Genomic DNA, 21,684 nt, shown 5'->3' with positions numbered 1-21,684 from the left:
AAAGAATCAAACGTAACTCTGAAGATTGGGAGCTTGAAGAAGGTAAGGAGGCAGGTATGAATTTCCAGTTTGATTGCGTTAAATCTTTTGTTGAAACAAACACTTTTAGAGATTTTAGCGCTAAGTATGGACTTGACTCTGAGATAGTAGCTTCTCTATGTGAATCTTTTGCTGCTCATGTTGATCTTCCCAAAGAGAAGTGGTTTAAGTATCATCCCCCTGTAGAAGTCAACATTGTTAAACCCAATCTAGTTGAAGAGAAAGTCATTGCCTTTAGCGATCCTATTGTTCCTTGTGCCTACGCTGAGAAACCACGTTACCCTGCTAGGAAAAAGGATTATTCTAAAGCTGCGACTGTGATACGTAGGGGTTACATTAGACCACTTGCACCCCCTGAGGAAATTAGAGTTGAACCTAGTGTTGCTATTATCAAAGATCTCTTAGCCAGAGACATAGACGGGCATGTTATCAAATTCTGTGAGGACTCCGCTAGAATTGCTAAACCTCACGCGAAAGACAAATACAGACCTGTAGTTGGCCTGCCCGTTGTTTCTGTCAAGATAGGAGATCGTTGTTATCATGGTTTATGTGATATGGGTGCTAGTGTTAGTGCAATACCCCGGTCCCTTTATGATGAAATCAAAGATGAGATTGCATCGGCTGAGTTAGAACCCATTGATGTCACTATTACGCTAGCTAATAGAGACACTATCTGCCTTGTGGGAATTGTGAGAGACGTAGAAGTCCTGTGTGGTAAGACGAAGTATCCTACTGATTTCCTCGTCCTTGCTACTGCACAAGATAGCTTTTGTCCCATCATATTTGGTAGACCCTTTCTCAACACTGTCAATGCTCATATTGATTGTGTTAAACAGACTGTCACTGTTAGTTTCGAGGGTGTGTCTCATGAATTTAACTTCTCCAAGTTTGGAAGACAACCTTATGAAAAAGAGTCGTCTGGTAGGGATGAAATCATTGCTCTTGCCTCTATTGTCGTACCTCCTATGGATCCTTTAGAGCAATATCTGCTTGAGCATGAAAATGATATGCATATGGATGAAAGAGATGAGATAGATAAAATTGTTTTAGAACAATATCCTATTCTCAAGAATAATCTGCATGTTGAACTGCTTGGGGATCCTCCCCACCAAAGGGTGATCCCGTGTTCGAGCTAAAACAGTTACCAGATACTCTTAAGTATGCCTATCTTGATGAGGAGATATATCTTGTTATTATTAGTGCTCACCTCTCGAATCACGAAGAGAAGAAGTTATTAAAAACTTTGAGGAAGCACCGTGCTGCTATTGGATATGCTCTTGATGATCTTAAGGGTATTAGTCCCACTCTATGTCAGGACAAGATTAAAACTGATCCTGATTCTAAGCCAGTTGCTGATCATCAACGGAGATTAAATCCGAGGATGAAAGAGGTCGTGAGAAAATAAATATTAAAGCTTCTGGAAGCAGGAATCATTTATCCTGTTGCTAATAGTGATTGGGTAAGTCCGGTACATTGCGTACCTAAGAAGGGAGGTATCACCGTCGTTCCTAATGATAAGAATGAACTAATCCCACAGAGGATTATTACTGGCTATAGGATGGTGATAGACTTCCGGAAACTGAACAAGGCAACCAGGAAAGACCATTATCCTTTGTCGTTTATCGACCAAATGCTAGAAAGGCTATCTAAACACACACACTTCTGCTTTCTAGACGGTTATTCAGGTTTCTCGCAAATACCTGTTGCCCAATCTGATTAGGAGAAAACCACTTTCACCTGCCCCTTCGGTACCTTTGCTTATAGACATATTTCTTTTGGCTTATGCAATGCACCTGCCACCTTTCAAAGATGTATGATGGCAATATTCTCTGACTTTTGTGAAAAGATTGTTGAGGTTTTCATGGATGATTTCTCCGTTTACGGTTCTTCCTTTGATGATTGCCTCAGCAACCTTGATCGAGTCTTACAGAGATGCAAAGATACCAACCTTGTCTTGAACTGGGAGAAGTGCCACTTCATGGTTAATGAAGGCATCGTCTTAGGACACAAAATCTGTGAGAAAGGCATTGAATTTGATAAGGCTAAGGTTGATGCAATTGAGAAAATGCCTTGCCCCACAGATATCAGAGGTATACGAAGTTTCCTAGGTCATGTTGGTTTCTATAGAAGGTTCATTAAAGACTTCTCTAAGATTGCCAGGCCTCTTACCAACCTCTTGCAGAAGGATGTTCCTTTTGTTTTTGATGAGGATTGTGAGGAAGCTTTCGAAATACTTAAGAAGGCCTAGATAAACGCACCTATTGTTCAACCACCTGATTGGAACTTGCCCTTTGAAATCATGTGCGATGCTAGTGATTACGCTGTTGGTGCTGTTCTAGGACAAAAGTTGACAAGAAGTTGAATGTTATTCACTACGCTAGTAAAACTCTAGACAGTGCCCAAAGAAACTATGCCACTACGGAGAAGGAGTTTTTAGCAGTCGTGTTTGCGTGTGAAAAGTTCAGATCTTATATAGTTGACTCCAAAGCCACTATTCACTCTGATCATGCTGCTATTAAGTACCTTATGGAGAAGAAGGACGCTAAGCCTAGGCTAATCAGATGGGTTCTCCTGCTACGGGAATTTGATTTGCACGTTGTTGACCGCAAGGGTGCTGATAACCCTGTAGTAGATAACTTGTCTAGGCTAGAGAATGTCCTTGATGACCCACGACCTATTGATGACAGCTTTCCTGATGAGCAATTGAATGTCATCCGTACTTCACATAGTGCACCTTGGTATGCTGATTACGCAAACTATATCATAGCCAAATACATACCACCCAGTTTCACCTACCAGCAAAAGAAGAAATTCTTCTTTGATTTGAGACACTACTTTTGGGATGATCCTCACCTTCATAAGGAAGGAGTAGATGGTGTTATTAGACGTTGTGTGCCTGAACATGAACATGGACAAATCCTGCAGAAGTGTCATTCCGAGGCCTACGGAGGACACCATGCTGGAGATAGAACTCCTCATAAGGTACTGCAATCAGGTTTCTATTGGCCCACTCTCTTCAAGGATGCCTGCTACTGCGACAACAGACCTTCCCTAGCAACGGCGCCAGGAATCCTGCTGCTACGGCTACACCTATAGGGACTTCCTTGGCAAATATGCAAAGGATTTCCCCGCGGCCTTGGAGCCTTGCGTTGGTGTTCCCTTGAAGAGGAAAGGGTGAGGTAGCATAGTGGCGGTAAGTATTTCCCTCAGTTTGAGAACCAAGGTATCAATCAAGTAGGAGGAGCGTTCAAGTCACAAGTACCTGCACAAACACAAAGAGCTTGCACCCAACGCTATGAAGGGGTTGTCAATCCCTTATAGATTGTTTGCAAAGTGAGAACTGAAAGCAACAAAGTAAACAAAGCAAAGTAAAAGTAAAAGTGGAGACATAGTTGTGAATAGACCCGGGGGCCGTAGTGTTCACTAGTGGCTTCTCTCATGAAAGCAATTAGATGGTGGGTGAACGAATTACTGTCGAGCAATTGATAGAACTGCGCAAAGTCGTGACGTTATCTAGGGCAATGATTATATCTATAGGCATCACGTCCAAAACAAGTAGACCGATACTTTCTGCATCTACTACTATTACTCCACATGTCGACCGCTATCCAGCATGCATCTAGTGTATTAAGTCCAAAAGAACAGAGTAAAGCCTTAAGCAAGATGACATGATGTAGATGGACAATCTCATATCTATGATAAAATCCCATCTTGTTACCCTTGATGGCAACAACACGATGCGTGCCTTGCTGCCCCTTCTGTCACTGGGAAAGGTGACCACAAGGTATGAACCCAAAACCAAGCACTTCTACCATTGCAAGAATCATAGATCTAGTTGGCCAAACAAAACCCAAGACTCGGAGAGACTTACAAGGATATCAAATCATGCATATAAGAAATCAGCAAAGACTCAAATATAATTCATAGATAATCTGATCACAAATCCACAATTCATCGGATCTCGACAAACACACCGCCAAAGAGGATTTGATAGGATAGATCTCCATGAAGATCATGGAGAACTTTGTATTGAAGATCCAAGAGAGAGAGAAGAAGTCATCTAGCTACTAACTACGGACCCATAGGTCTGAAGTGGACTACTCACGAGTCATTGGAGAGGCGATGATGTTGATGTAGAAGCCCTCCAACTCCAAATTCCCCTCCAACAGGGCACCGGGAAGGGTCTCCAGATGAGATCTCGCGGAAACGGAAGCTTGCAGCGGCGAAAAAGTGTTTTCGTGGATGCCCTGATTTTTTCTAGATTTTTAGGGAATTTATAGGCCAAAGAGCTAGGGCAGGGGAGCGCCAGGGAGGCCACAAGCCTAGTTGCCGTGGCCCCCCTGGCCACGGCAACAGGGCTTGTGGGCTCCCTGTGGGCCCACTGCCTTGGCCCTCAAGCCTCCCAATCTTCTTCTGTTCTGGAAAATTTTATTTCGGGGATTTTATTCCGTTTGGACTCCGTTCCAAAATCAGATCTGAAAAGAATCAAAAACACAGAAAAACAGGAACTGACACTTGGCACTGAATTAACAAGTTAGTCCCAAACAAGATAAAAAAGGTAAACAAAACATCCAAAGTTGACAAGATAACAGCGTGAAACCATCAAAAATTATAGATACGTTTGAGACGTATCAAGCATCCCCAAGCTTAACTCCTGCTCGTCCTCGAGTAGGGAAGTGATAAAGAATGAAATTTTGATGCTTTCATGCTACCTAGCATAGATGTCCTTTGTAACTCCTCTTATGTGATGTGAATGTTCAGATCCATTAGATTTAAAACAATAGTTTTCTATTGACATGGAGACAATAATAATTCAAGCAAACTAGCAAGGTAATCATGAACTTTCAAAATAACAAGGCCAAAAGAAAGTTATCCCAACAAAATCATATAGTCTAGCTATGCTCTATCATCCTTGCACAACGAATTCAAATCATGCACAACCCCGGTATTGGCCAAGTAATTGTTTTCACACCTTTACTTTCTCAAACTTTTTCAACTCTCACGCAATACATGAGCGTGAGCCATGGTTTTAGCACTATGAGTGGTGTGGAGTGTGGTGGAGGTTGCAAGACAAACAAGGAGAAGATGATCACATTGACTAGGCATATCAATGAGTTATGGAGATGCTCATCAATAGATACAAACGTGAATGAGTAGGGATTGCCATACAATTGATGCACTAGAGCTAAGAGTATGTGAAAGCTCTTAAAGAAAACTAGTGGTGTGCGTCCAACTTGCTTGCTCACGAAGACCTAAGGCAATTTTGAGGAAGCCTATCATTGGAATATGCAAGCCAAGTTATATAATGAAAATTTCCCACTAGCTATATGGTGGTGACAAAACAAGAGACTCTCAATCATGAAGATCATGGTGCTTAATATGCACAAGTGTGGAAAGGTGGTAGCATTGTCCCTTCTCTCTTTTTCTCTCATTTTTTTGGTGGGCTCTTTGGCCTCTTTTTTTTGGTGGGCATCTTTGGCCTCTTTTATTTCCTCACATGGGAGAATGCTCCATCAATGATGATCATCACACTTAAAACTCAAAACTTAGAGCAATGATATATGGAATGCCTTTGACAGTGTACCGTGACAATGATCTAGCATGGCATAGACATCAATGGAAACATCATGCTAGCTATCTTACGATTATGCAATGGCAATGTAGAAGTGGTGGCACATGTCATGGTGGTAGTTGCATGGCAATATATCTTGGAATAGCTTTGAAAGAGCCATAGTAGGTAGGTATGGTGGCTGTTTTGAGGGAGGCTAATGGTGGTTTTGTGCACCGGCGAAAGTTGCACGGCACTAAAGAAGATAGTGATGGTGGAAGGTGAAAGTGCATCTAAACCATGGACTCAACATTAGTCATGAAGAACTCATATAATTGTTGCAAAAGTTTTAGTAGTAATCGAAACAAAGCATTCAACACATACTCCTAGGGGAAGGGTTGGTAGGTATAAACCATCGCGCGATCCCGACCGCCACACAAAGGATGACAATCAATAGACTAATCATGCTCAGACTTCATCACATAGCGGTTCACCATACGTGCATGCTACGGGAATCACTAACTTTAACACAAGTATTTCTAGATCCACAACATCTTACTAATATAACTTCAATATTACCACAACCACAACTCAAAACTAATTGAGATGAATCAAACTTATCTAACTATTCAATGCACATGAAGGTGGAAGTTTTCATATCCCTTTGGATAACTACCCTTTTTAGACTACTATCATAGCATAGATAAACTACCAAGTCATGCACCGCTGTGCTCTAAAAGATATAAGTGAAGAACATAGATAAAAATCAACTAGCTCAAAAGATATAAGTGAAGCACATGTGAGCTGAATTGTCTAACCAAAGGATATAAGTGAAGCTCGACAAAATCACGGTGAGCGCATGTCTCTCTATCTAGGTGGGCAGCAAGGATGATTGTGACACAACAAAAATAAAAGACTCCTACGATACAAGACGCTCCAAGCAAAACACATAACATGTGGTGAATAAAAATATAGCCCCAAGTAACGTTACCGATGGATTGAAGACGAAAGAGGGGATGCCTTCCGGGGGCATCCCCAAGCTTAGGCTTTTACGGCATCCTTGAATCATCTTGGGGTGCCTTGGGCATCCCCAAGCTTGAGCTCTTGCCACTCTTTATCTTTTTGTCCATAAGAACTTCACCCAAAACTTGAAAACTTCACAACACGAAACTTAAACAAAAACTCGTGATAACATTAGTATAAGAAAGCAAACCACCACTTCCTTAGGTACTATAGCAAACTTTAAATTATACTCATGTTGATGTTGGGTTACTGTATTTTCAATCTTACATGGCTAATACCCCCCGATACTATCCATAGTTTCATCAAAATAAGCAACCAACTCAACAAAAACAGAATATGTTAACAGCAGACCAGTCTGTAGCAATCTGTATACTTCGTATACTTCTGTTACTTCAAAAATTCTAAAAAATTACGACAGTATAAATAATTTGCGTACCAATCATAAGCAAAAATAATCAACTCAAAATCTCTTACAGAACAAAAATGAAAATTCTTTTCGTGAGCAGAAAGTTTCTGTCTTTTCCAGCATGACCAAACGATCATCCCCAAGACTAATCATAACGATTTTACTTGGCACAAACGCAAAAAAGAAACACAAAAAACACAATCATAAAAGAATTATGAAAGTGTGGAAAACACAAAACAGAAAGAAAAAGGATAGATTCGTTGGGTTGCCTCCCAACAAGCGCTATTGTTTAACGCCCTTAGCTAGGCAAAAGGTGATGGAATCACGTATAGTCATCTTTGGTGCTCAAACCATAAGTAGCCCTCATCATAGATTCATAAGGCAATCTTATTTTCTTTCTAGGAAAATGCTCCATGACCTTCTTTAGGGGAAATTGAAATCTAATATTCCCTTCCTTCATATCGATGATAGCACCAATAGTCCTTAGGAAAGGTCTACCAAGAATAATGGGACATGAAAGATTGCAATCTATGTCAAGTACAATGAAATCCACGGGTACATAGTTCTTATTTGCAACAATAAGAACACCATCGATCCTTCCCATGGGTTTCTTGACAGTAGAATCCGCAAGATGCAAATTAAGAGAACACTCTTCAATCTCATGAAAACCAAAAATATCACATAAAGACTTTGGAATCGCGGAAACACTAGCACACAAATCACACAAAGCATTGCATTCATAGTTTTTGATCTTGATTTTGATAGTAGGTTCCCACTCATCATGAAGTTTTCTAGGTATAGAGACTTCTAATTCGAGCTTCTCTTCAAGAGATTTCATCATAGCATCTACGATACGAGCGGTAAAGGCTTTGCTTTGGATATAAGCATGTGGAGAGTTGGCAATGGATTGCATCAAGGAAATGCATTAAAACAAGGAGCAACTATCATAATTGAATTCCTTGAAATCCAAAGTTGGAGTTTCATTACTACCCAAAATTTTGATTTCTTCTACTCCACTCTCCACACCTTTATCATCAAGATAGGTGGGCTCCGAATCATTGGGGTGTTTTTCAACCAAAGTGGATTCATACCCAGCCCCTTCATCAATAGGTTTGACACGCGAAACAAAGATTCAAGAGGAGTCACACCGAGCACTTTAAGATCTTCGTGATTTGCATCACTAGAACGCACCCTTTTAAACCAATCATGCCTAGCGCGAATTTGGGCGGTTCTTTCTTTGCTCTCATTCATGGAGACACGCATAGCTTTTAAAGTTTAATCCAAGTTGACCTTGGGAGGAGCACATCTAACTTTCAAAGAATCAATATCACAAGACATCCTATCAACGCTCTTAGCCAAATCGTCTATTTTAGTATTTTTTCCTCTATGGACGCATTGTAAATCTTTTGAGAGTTGATGAATTCTTTAGTATTACTCTATAAATCAGAGGGTAATTTGTTGTGATTTCCATAAGTGTTGTTGTAGGAATTGCCATAATTGTTAGAGGAGTTACTAGGAAAAGGCCTAGGAACATAGTTTCCTCTAAAAGCATTGTTGTTGCCAAAATTGTTCCTACCAAAAAAATTAACGTCCAAACTAGCGTTGCTACTCTCAATCAAGGAAGATAGTGGCATGTCATTAGGATCTAAAGTAGCATTTCTACTAGCAACCAAATTCATCAACTCGTCCATCTTAGCACTAAGCGAGTTAATTTCTTCTATAGCGTGTACCTTTTTGCTAGCAGGTGACCTTTCACTGTGCCACTGAGAGTAGTTGGTCATGATATTGTCTAGGAGTTTTGTAGCGTCTCCTAACGTGATTTCCATGAACGTTCCACCTGAGGCGGAGTCCAAGATATTGCGAGAAGCAAAATTCAAACTAGCGTAAAAGATTTGTATAATCATCCACAAACTCAAGCCATGAGCGGGATAATTTCTAATCATTAACTTCATCCTCTCCCAAGATTGTGCAACGTGTTCATGATCAAGTTGCTTGAAATTCATGATATCGTTACGTAGAGAGATAATCTTAGCCGGCGGAAAATACTTGGATATGTAAGCATATTTGCACTTATCCCAAGAATCGATACTATTTTTAGGCAAAGAAGAAAACCAAGTTTTTACGCGATCTCGCAACGAGAACGGAAAAAGCTTCAACTTAATCACGTCATTATCCACATCTCTTTTCTTTTGCATATCGCAAAGATCAATGAAGGTATTGAGATGGGATGCGGCATCTTCACTAGGAAGGCCAGAGAATTGCTCTTTCATAACAAGATTTAGCAAGGCTGCGTTGATTTCATACGATTCCGCACTAGTGGAGGGAGCAATCGGAGTACTAATAAAATCATTATTATTGGTACTCAAGAAGTCGCAAAGTTTGGTGTTTTCAGCCATGATGACTTCAACAAACCAACAAGTACACAAGCAAGCAAGAAAACCGGCAAAGGAAAACGGAAAAAGGGCAAAAGGAAACGGCAAAGGAGAAAGGCAAAAAGGCAAATGAAAACGGCAAGGGAGAAAGGCAAATGAAAACGGAAAATTGATGAAGTGGGGGAGAGTAAAACGAGAGGCAACTGGCAAAAAAGGAATATTCAAGAGATGAGTTTGTGACACCTACTTGGATAGATCTTGACTTGATCTCTCCTCCCCGACAACGACGCCAGAAATCCTTCTGCTATTGCGACAACAGACCTTCCCTGGCAACGGCGCCAGGAATCCTGCTGCTATGGCTATGCCTATAGGGACTTCCTGGGCAAATATGCAAAGGATTTCCCCGCGGCCTTGGAGACTTGCGTTGGTGTTCCCTTGAAGAAGAAAGGGTGATGTAGCACAGCGGCGGTAAGTATTTCCCTCAGTTTGAGAACCAAGGTATCAATCCAGTAGGAGGAGCGTTCAAGTCACAAGTACCTGCACAAACACAAAGAGCTTGCACCCAACGCTATGAAAGGGTTGTCAATCCCTTATAGATTGTTTGCAAAGTGAGAACTGAAAGCAACAAAGTAAACAAAGCAAAGTAAAAGTGAAAGTGGAGACGATAGTTGTGAATAGACCCGGGGGCCGTAGTGTTCACTAGTGGCTTCTCTCATGAAAGCAAGTAGACGGTGGGTGAACGAATTACTGTCGAGCAATTGATAGAACCGCGCAAAGTCGTGACGTTATCTAAGGCAATGATTATATCTATATGCATCACGTCCAAAACAAGTAGACTGATACTTTCTGCATCTACTACTATTACTCCACACTTCAACTGCTATCCAGCATGCATCTAGTGTATTAAGTCCAAAAGAAGAGAGTAACACCTTAAGCAAGATGACATGATGTAGATGGACAATCTCATATCTACGATAAAAGCCCATCTTGTTACCCTTGATGGCAACAACATGATGCGTGCCTTGCTGCCCCTTCTGTCATTGGGAAAGGTCACCACACGGTATGAACCCAAAACCAAGCACTTCTCCCATTGAAAGAATCATAGATCTAGTTGTCCAAACAAAACCCAAGACTCGGAGAGACTTACAAGGATATCAAATCATGCATATAAGAAATCAGCAAAGACTCAAATATAATTCATAGATAATCTGATCACAAATCCACAATTCATCAGATCTCGACAAACACACCGCCAAAGAGGATTACATCGGATAGATCTCCATGAAGATCATGGAGAACTTTGTATTGAAGATCCAAGAGAGAGAAGAAGCCATCTAACTACTAACTACGGACCCGTAGGTCTGAAGTGGACTACTCACGAGTCATTGGAGAGGCGATGATGTTGATGTAGAAGCCCTCCAACTCCAAAGTCCCCTCCGGCAAGTCACCGGGAAGGGTCTCCAGATGAGATCTCGCGGAAACGGAAGCTTGCGGCGGCGGAAAAGTGTTTTCGTGGATGCCCCGATTTTTTCTGGATTTTTAGGGAATTTATAGGCCAAAGAGCTAGGGCAGGGGAGCGCCAGGAAGCGCCAGGGAGGCCAGAAGCCTGGTTGCTGCGGGCCCCCCTGGCCGCGGCAACAGGGCTTGTGGGCTCCCTGTGGGCCCACTGCCTTGGCCCTCAAGCCTCCCGATCTTTTTCTATTCTAGAAAAAATTATTTTGGGGATTTTACTCCGTTTGGACTCCGTTCCAAAATCAGACCTGAAAAGAGTCAAAAACACGGAAAAAACAGGAACTCGCACTTGGCACTGAATTAATAAGTTAGTCCCAAAAAATATAAAAAAGGTAAACAAAACATCCAAAGTTGACAAGATAACAGTGTGAAACCATCAAAAATTATAGATACGTTTGAGACGTATCAATGCCCGTAAGTTTGTCTTGTCTTGTGACGAATGCCAAAGAATAGGGAACATCAGTAAGCGTCAGGAAATGCCTATGAACTATTCACTTGTCATTGAACCATTTGATGTCTGGGGCTTTGATTATATGGGACCTTTCCCGAGTTCCAATGGGTATACTCACATCTTAGTTGCTGTGGATTACGTCACTAAGTGGGTAGAAGCTATCCCCACTAGAAATGTTGATCACCACACCTCTATTAAGATGCTTATTGAAGTCATTTTCCCAAGATTTGGAGTCCCTAGATATCTGATGACTGATGGCGGTTCACACTTCATTCATGGTGTTTTCCGCAAGATGCTCGCCAAGTATGATGTCAACCATAGAGTTGCATCTCCTTATCATCCTTAGTCTAGTGGTCAAGTGGAGTTGAGTAATAGGGAGATCAAATTGATCTTACAAAAGATTGTCAATAGATCTCGAAAGAATTGGTCTAGCAAACTTGACGATGCACTATGGGCTTATAGGACTTCTTATAAGAATCCCATGGGCATGTCACCGTATAAAATGGTTTACGGTAAGGCCTGTCATTTACCTCTTGAGCTGGAACACAAAGCTTATTGGGCAATCAAAGAGCTCAACTTCGATTTCGAACTTGCCGGTGAGAAGCGGTTGTTTGATATCAGCTCATTAGATGAATGGAGGGCCCAGGCACATGAGAATGCCAAGTTGTTCAAGGAAAAGGTTAAGAGATGGCACGATAAAAGAATACATGTTAGGGAACATCGCATGGGAAACAAAAAATTTCCTACGCGCACGAAGACCTATCATGGTGATGTCCATCTACGAGAGGGGATGAGTGATCTACATACCCTTGTAGACCGTACAGCAGAAGCGTTAGTGAACGCGGTTGATGTAGTGGAACATCCTCATGTCCCTCGATCCGCCCCGCGAACAATCCCGCGATCAGTCCCACGATCTAGTACCGAACGGACGGCACCTCCGCGTTCAGCACACGTACAGCTCGACGATGATCTCGGCCTTCTTGATCCAGCAAGAGAGACGGAGAGGTAGAATAGTTCTCCGGTAGCGTGACGGCGCTCCGGAGGTTGGTGATGACCTTGTCTCAGCAGGGCTCCGCCCGAGCTCCACAGAAACGCGATCTAGAGGAAAAACCGTGGAGGTATGTGGTCGGGCTGCCGTGGAAAAGTCGTCTCAAATCAGCCCTAAATCCTCTGTATATATAGGTGGGAGAGGGGGGGCCTTGCCTTGGGGCTCAAGGAGCCCCAAGGGGGTCGGCCGAGCCAAGGGGGGAAGGTCTCCCCCCCAAACCGAGTTGGACTTGGTTTGGTGGGTGGGAGTCCTTCCTTCCCTTCCCACCTCCTCCTTTTTTTCTTTCTCTTTGATTTTTCTTCCAATGCGCATAGGGCCCTTTTGGGCTGTCCCACCAGCCCACTAAGGGCTGGTGCGCCACCCTCAAGGCCTATGGGCTTCCCCGGGGTGGGTTGCCCCCCCGGTGAACTCCCGGAACCCATTCGTCATTCCTGGTACATTCCCGGTAACTCCGAAAACCTTCTGGTAATCAAATGAGGTCATCCTATATATCAATCTTCGTTTCCAGACCATTCCGGAAACCCTCGCGACATCCGTGATCTCATCCAGGACTCGAACAACATTCGGTAACCAACCATATAACTCAAATACGCATAAAACAACGTCGAACCTTAAGTGTGCAGACCCTGCGGGTTCGAGAACTATGTAGACATGACCCGAGAGACTCCTCGGTCAATATACAATAGCGGGACCTGGATGCCCATATTGGATCCTACATATTCTACGAAGATCTTATCGTTTGAACCTCAGTGCCAAGGATTCATATAATCCCGTATGTCATTCCCTTTGTCCTTCGGTATGTTACTTGCCCGAGATTCGATCGTTAGTATCCGCATACCTATTTCAATCTCATTTACCGGCAAGTCTCTTTACTCGTTCCGTAATACAAGATCTCGCAACTTACACTAAGTCACATTGCTTGCAAGGCTTGTGTGTGATGTTGTATTACCGAGTGGGCCCCGAGATACCTCTCCGTCACACGGAGTGACAAATCCCAGTCTTGATCCATATTAACTCAACTAACACCTTCAGAGATACCTGTAGAGCATCTTTATAGTCACCCAGTTACGTTGCGACGTTCGATACACACAAAGTATTCCTCCGGTGTGAGTGAGTTATATGATCTCATGGTCATAGGAACAAATACTTGACACGCAGAAAACAGTAGCAACAAAATGACACGATCAACATGCTACGTCTATTAGTTTGGGTCTAGTCCATCACGTGGTTCTCCTAATGACGTGATCCAGTTATCAAGCAACAACACCTTGTTCATAATCAGAAGACACTGACTATCTTTGATCAACTGGCTAGCCAACTAGAGGCTTGCTAGGGACAGTGTTTTGTCTATGTATCCACACATGTAAATGAGTCTTCATTCAATACAATTATAGCATGGATAATAAACGATTATCTTGATACAGGAATTATAATAATAACTATATTTATTATTGCCTCTAGGGCATAATTCCAACAATCTCCCACTTGCACTAGAGTCAATAATCTAGCCCTCACATCATCATGCGAATTACATTGTAATAAATCTAACACCCATACAGTTCTGGTGTTGATCATGCTTTGCCCGTGGAAGAGGTTTAGTCAGCGGGTCTGCTACATTCAGATCCGTGTGCACTTTGCATATATTTACGTCCTCCCCTTCGACGTAGTCGCGGATGAGGTTGAAGCGTCGTTTGATGTGTCCGGACTTCTTGTGAAACCGTGGTACCTTTGCTAAGGCAATGGCACCCATGTTGTCACAGAACAAGGTTATTGGATTCAGTGCGCTTGGCACCACTCCAAGATCCGTCATGAATTGCTTCATCCAGACACCCTCCTTAGCCGCCTCCGAGGCAGCCATGTACTCCGCTTCACATGTAGAATCTGCTACGACGCTTTGCTTGGAACTGCACGAGCTTACCGCACCCCCATTAAGAATAAATACGTATCCGGTTTGCGACTTAGAGTCGTCCGGATCTGTGTCAAAGCTTGCATCGACGTAACCTTTTACGGCGAGCTCTTCGTCAGCTCCATACACGAGAAACATCTCCTTAGTCCTTTTCAGGTACTTCAGGATATTCTTGACCGCCGTCCAGTGATCCACTCCTGGATTACTCTGGAACCTACCTGCCATACTTATGGCCAGGCTAACGTCCAGTCTAGTGCACAACATTGCATACATGATAGAGCCTATGGCTGAAGCATAGGGGACGGAGCGCATATGCTCTCTATCCTCATCAGTTGCTGGGCACTGAGTCTTACTCAATCTCGTACCTTGTAAAACTGGCAAGAACCCCTTCTTGGACTGTTACATTTTGAACCTCTTCAAAACTTTATCAAGGTATGTGCTTTGTGAAACTCCTATCAGGCGTTTTGATCTATCCCTATAGATCTTAATGCCTAGAATGTAAGCAGCCTCTCCTAGGTCCTTCCTAGAGAAACTTTTATTCAAGTAATCCTTTATGCTCTCCAAAACCTCCACGTTGTTTCCAATCAACAATATGTCATCCACATATAATATTAGAAACGCCACAGAGCTCCCACTCACTTTCTTGTAAATACAAGATTCTCCAACCACTTGTATAAACCCAAATGCTTTGATCACCTCATCAAAGCATTTGTTCCAACTCCGAGATGCTTGCACCAGTCCATAAATGGATCGCTGGAGCTTGCACACCTTGTTAGCATTCTTAGGATCGACAAAACCTTCGGGTTGCATCATATACAATTCTTCCTTAAGGTAACCGTTAAGGAACGCCGTTTTGACATCCATCTGCCAGATTTCATAATCGAAAAATGCAGCTATTGCTAACATGTTTCTGACGGACTTAAGCATCGCTACGGGTGAGAATGTCTCATCGTAGTCAACTCCTTGAACTTGTGAAAAACCCTTTGCCACAAGTCGAGCTTTATAAACGGTCACATTGCCGTCAGCGTCCGTCTTCCTCTTAAAGATCCATTTGTTCTGAATAGCCTTGCGGCCCTCAGGCAGTACCTCCAAAGTCCACACTTTGTTCTCATACATGGATCCTATCTCGGACATCATGGCTTCTAGCCATTCGTTGGAATCTGGGCCCACCATTGCTTCTTCATAATTTGCAGGTTCATTGTTGTCCAACAACATGATTGATAAGACGGGATTACCGTACCACTCTGGAGCAGCACGTGGTCTCGTCGACCTGCGCGGTTCGACAAAAACTTGAACCGGAGTTTCATGATCGTCATCATTAACTTCCTCCTCAACCGGCGTCGCAACGATAGAGGTTTCCCCTTGCCCTGCGCCACCATCCCGAGGGATGAGAGGTTCGACAACCTCGTCAAGTTCTATCTTCCTCCCACTCAATTCTCTCGAGAGAAACTCCTTCTCGAGAAAAGCTCCGTTTTTAGCAACAAACACTTTGCCCTCGGATTTGAGATAGAAGGTGTACCCAATTGTCTCTTTTGGGTAACCTATGAGGACGCACTTTTCCGCTTTGGGTTCCAGCTTTTCAGGCTGAAGCTTTTTGACATAAGCATCACATCCCCAAACTTTAAGAAACGACAACTTTGGCCTTTTGCCATACCACGGTTCATATGGTGTCGTCTCAACGGATTTTGATGGTGCCCTATTTAAAGTGAATGCAGCTGTTTCTAATGCATAACCCCAAAATGATAACGACAAATCAGTAAGAGACATCATAGATCGCACCATCTCTAATAAAGTACGATTACGACGTTCGGACACACCATTACGCTGTGGTGTTCCAGGCGGTGTCAACTGTGAAACAATTTCACATTGTCTTAAGTGAGCACCAAACTCGAAACTCAGATATTCACCCCCACGATCAGACTATAGGAACTTGATCTTCTTGTTACGATGATTTTCAACTTCACTCTGAAATTGCTTGAACTTTTCAAATGTTTCAGACTTGTGCTTCATTAAGTAGACATAACCATATCTACTCAAATCGTCAGTGAAGGTGAGAAAATAACAATATCCGCCGCGTGCCTCTACGCTCATCGGACCACACACATCGGTATGTATGATTTCCAACAAGTCACTTGCACGCTCCATTGTTCCGGAGAACGGAGTTTTAGTCATCTTGCCCATGAGGCATGGTTCGCACGTGTCAAGTGAATCAAAGTCAAGTGACTCCAAAAGTCCATCGGCATGGAGTTTCTTCATGCGCTTTACACCAATATGACCTAAGCGGCAGTGCCACAAAAATATGGCGCTATCATTGTTAACTCTAACTCTTTTGATCTCAATGTTATGTATGTGTGAATCGCTATCAAGATTCAATATGAACAATCCTCTCACATTGGGTGCCTGACCATAAAAGATGTTACTCATAGAAATAGAACAACCATTATTCTCTGACTTAAAAGAGTAACCGTCTCGCAATAAACAAGATCCAGATATAATGTTCATGCTCAACGCAGGCACTAAATAACAATGATTTAAGTTCATAACTAATCCTGATGGTAACTGAAGTGAAACTGTGCCGACGGTGATTGCATCAACCTTGGAACCATTTCCTACGCGCATCGTCACTTCATCTTTCGCGAGCCTTCGTCTATTCCGCAGTTCCTGTTTCGAGTTGCAAATATGAGCAACAGAACCGGTATCGAATACCCAGGCACTACTACGAGAGCCGGTTAAGTACACATCAATAACATGTATATCAAATATACCTGATTTTTCTTTGGCCGCCTTCTTATCTGCCAGATACTTGGGGCAATTGCGCTTCCAGTGACCCATACCCTTGCAATAGTAACACTCTGTTTCAGGCTTAGGTCCAGCTTTGGGTTTCTTCGTCGGATTGGCAACAGGCTTGCCGCTCTTCTTTGAATTACCCTTCTTGCCTTTGCCGTTTCTCTTGAAACTAGTGGTCTTATTCACCATCAACACTTGATGTTCTTTACGGAGTTCAGACTCTGCGACTTTCAGCATCGCAAACAACTCGCCGGGTGACTTGTTCATCCCTTGCATGTTGTAGTTCAACACAAAGCCTTTATAGCTTGGCGGAAGTGATTGAAGGATTCTATCAGTGATAGCCTCTTGCGGAAGTTCAATCCCCAGCTCAGCTAGACGGTTTGAGTACCCAGACATTTTGAGCACATGTTCACTGACAGACGAGTTCTCCTCCATCTTGCAAGCATAGAATTTATCGGAGGTCTCATACCTCTCGATCCGGGCGTTCTTCTGAAAGATAAACTTCAACTCTTGGAACATCTCAAATGCTCCATGACGCTCAAAGCGACGTTGAAGTCCCGGTTCTAAGCCATACAAGACTGCACATTGAACTACTGAGTAGTCCTCCTTACGTGCTAACCAAGCGTTCTTAACATCCTGATCAGCCGTAGCGGGTGGTTCATCTCCTAGCGCAGCATTAAGGACATAATCTTTCTTCCCAGCTTGTAAGATTAGCTTAAGATTACGAGCCCAGTCTACAAAGTTGCTTCCATCATCTTTCAACTTAGCTTTCTCTAGGAACGTATTAAAATTCAGGGTGACTGTCGCGTGAGCCATGATCTACAACACAAATATATTCAAAGTGGACTTAGACTATGTTCAAGATAATTAGAGTTTAACTTAATCAAATTATACGCTAAACTCCCACTCAAAAAGTACATCTCTCTAGTCATTTGAGTGGTTCATGATCCACTTACACTAGCTCAAGTCCGATCATCACGTGAGTTGAGTATAGTTTCACTGGTAAGCATCCCTATGCTAATCATATCATCTATATGATTCATGATCGACCTTTCGGTCTCATGTGTTCCGAGGCCATGTCTGCACATGCTAGGCTCGTCAAGCTTAACCCGAGTGTTCCGCGTGCGCAACTGTTTTGCACCCGTTGTATGTGAACGTTGAGTCTATCACACCCTATCATCACGTGGTGTCTCGAAACGACGAACTGTAGCAACGGTGCACAGTCGGGGAGAACACAATTTCGTCTTGAAATTTCAGTGAGAGATCACCTCATAATGCTACCGTCGTTCTAAGCAAAATAAGGTGCATAAAAGGATTAACATCACATGCAATTCATAAGTGAGATGATATGGCCATGATCACGTGCTTCTTGATCTCCATCACCAAAGCACCGGCACGATCTTCTTGTCACCGGCGCCGCACCATGATCTCCATCAACGTGTCGCCATCGGGGTTGTCGTGCTACTCATGCTATTACTACTAAAGCTACATCCTAGAAAAATAGTAAACGCATCTGCAAGCACAAACATTAGTATAAAGACAACCCTATGGCTCCCGCCGGTTGCCGTACCATCGACGTGCAAGTCGATATTATCTATTACAACATGATCATCTCATACATCCAATATATCACATCACATCGTTGGCCATATCACATCACAAGCATACCCTGCAAAAACAAGTTAGACGTCCTCTAATTTTGTTGTTGCATGTTTTACGTGGTGACCATAGGTATCTAGTAGGATCGCATCTTACTTACGCAAACACCACAACGGAGATATATGAGTTGCTATTTAACCTCATCCAAGGACCTCCTCGGTCAAATCCGATTCAACTAAAGTTGGAGAAACCGACACTTGCCAGTCATCTTTGCGCAACGGGGTTACTCGTAGCGATGAAACCAGTCTCTCGTAAGCGTACTAGTAATGTCGGTCCAAGCCGCTTCAATCCAACAATACCGCGGAATCAAGAAAAGACTAAGGAGGGCAGCAAAACGCACATCACCGCCCACATAAACTTTTCTGTTCTACTCGAGAAGACATCTACGCATGAACCTAGCTCATGATGCCACTGTTGGGGAACATCGCATGGGAAACAAAAAATTTCCTACGCGCACGAAGACCTATCATGGTGATGTCCATCTACGAGAGGGGATGAGTAATCTACGTACCCTTGTAGACCGTACAGCAGAAGCATTAGTGAACGCGGTTGATGTAGTGCAACGTCCTCACGTCCCTCGATCCGCCCCGCGAACAATCCCGCGATCAGTCCCACGATCTAGTACCGAACGGACGGCACCTCCGCGTTCAGCACACGTACAGCTCGACGATGCTCTCGGCCTTCTTGATCCAGCAAGAGATACGGAGAGGTAGAAGAGTTCTCCGGCAGCTTGACGGCGCTCCGGAGGTTGGTGATGACCTTGTCTCAGCAGGGCTCCGCCCGAGCTCCGCAGAAACGCGATCTAGAGGAAAAACCGTGGAGGTATGTGGTCGGGCTGCCGTGGAAAAGTCGTCTCAAATCAGCCCTAAAACCTCCGTATATATAGGTGGGAGAGGGGGGCCTTGCCTTGGGGCTCAAGGAGCCCCAAGGGGGTCGGCCGAGCCAAGGGGGGAAGGTCTCCCCCCCCCCAAACCGAGTTGGACTTGGTTTGGTGGGTAGGAGTCCTTCCTTCCCTTCCCACCTCCTCCTTTTTTTTCTTTCTCTTTGATTTTTCTTCCAATGCGCATAGGGCCCTTTTGGGCTGTCCCACCAGCCCACTAAGGGCTGGTGCGCCACCCTCAAGGCCTATGGGCTTCCCCGGGGTGGGTTGCCCCCCCCCCCCGGTGAACTCCCGGAACCCATTCGTCATTCCCGGTACATTCCCGGTACCTCTGAAAACCTTCCGGTAATCAAATGAGGTCATCCTATATATCAATCTTCGTTTCCGAACCATTCCGGAAGCCCTCGTGACGTCCGTGATCTCATCCGGGACTCCGAACAACATTCGGTAACCAACCATATAACTCAAATACGCATAAAACAACGTCGAACCTTAAGTGTGCAGACCCTGCGGGTTCGAGAACTATGTAGACATGACCCGAGAGACTCCTCGGTCAATATCCAATAGCGGGACCTGGATGCCCATATTGGATCCTACATATTCTACGAAGATCTTATCGTTTGAACCTCAGTGCCAAGGATTCATATAATCCCGTATGTCATTCCCTTTGTCCTTCGGTATGTTACTTGCCCGAGATTCGATCGTCAGTATCCGCATACCTATTTCAATCTTGTTTACCGGCAAGTCTCTTTACTCGTTCCGTAATACAAGATCTCGCAACTTACACTAAGTCACATTGCTTCCAAGGCTTGTGTGTCATGTTGTATTACCGAGTGGGCCCCGAGATACCTCTCCGTCACACGGAGTGACAAATCCCAGTCTTGATCCATACTAACTCAACTAACACCTTCGGAGATACCTGTAGAGTATCTTTATCGTCACCCAGTTACGTTGCGATGTTTGATACACACAAAGTATTCCTCCGTTGTCAGTGAGTTATATGATCTCATGGTCATAGGAACAAATACTTGACACGCCGAAAACAGTAGCAACAAAATGACACGATCAACATGCTACGTCTATTAGTTTGGGTCTAGTCCATCACGTGATTCTCCTAGTGACGTGATCCAGTTATCAAGCAACAACACCTTGTTCATAATCAGAAGACACTGACTATCTTTGATCAACTGGCTAGCCAACTAGAGGCTTGCTAGGGAAAGTGTTTTGTCTATGTATCCACACATGTAAATGAGTCTTCATTCAATACAATTATAGCATGGATAATAAACAATTATCTTGATACATGAATTATAATAATAACTATATTTATTATTGCCTCTAGGGCATAATTCCAACAAAAACGAGAGTTCAATGTAGGTGATTATGACCTGCTATACAATTCTCGCTTAAGATTCTTCGCAGGCAAGCTTCTCTCTAAATGGGAAGGTCCCTACGTTGTCGAGGAAGTATATCGTTCCGGTGCCATCAAAATCAATAACACGGAAGGTAATTTTCCTAGAGTGATAAATGGGCAAAGAATCAAGCATTATATCTCTCGTACTCCCATAAATGTTGAGACCAATATCATCAACATCATAACTCCAGAGGAGTACATAAGGGATGTTTATCAGCCTGTTTCAGACCCTGAAAACGAAGAGGTATGCGTTTCGGTAAGTAATTGGACTCTGAAACTTTTCCAGTAGGAAATTTTCTCCGTTTTGGAATTTATGGAAAAAATAGAAAAATAAAAAAGCAGTCCGGAGAGCGCACGAGGCGACCACAAGCTTGGTTGCCGCGGCCTCCCCCCTGGCCGCGACAACAGGGCTTGTGGGCACCTCGTGTGCCTCCCGGACTTCGTTTTCTTGTGGAGCACTCCTTTTGGTCCAGAAAAAATCATTATATATACGCCCGAGGGTTTTGATCTCCGTATCGCGCAGTTTTCCTCTGTTTTCGTTTCGAGTCTGTTTTCTGCCGCAGATCTAGGTCAAGATGTCTTCTCAGGATTCAGAGGGGGAGAGCTATGTGGCTGATTACCTTGCTAACCCCAAGGTCT

This window comes from Hordeum vulgare, chromosome 2H, assembly GCF_904849725.1.
Source record: "Hordeum vulgare subsp. vulgare chromosome 2H, MorexV3_pseudomolecules_assembly, whole genome shotgun sequence".
Taxonomy (NCBI): domain Eukaryota; kingdom Viridiplantae; phylum Streptophyta; class Magnoliopsida; order Poales; family Poaceae; genus Hordeum; species Hordeum vulgare.
Note: the sequence above shows the minus strand (reverse complement) of the source record.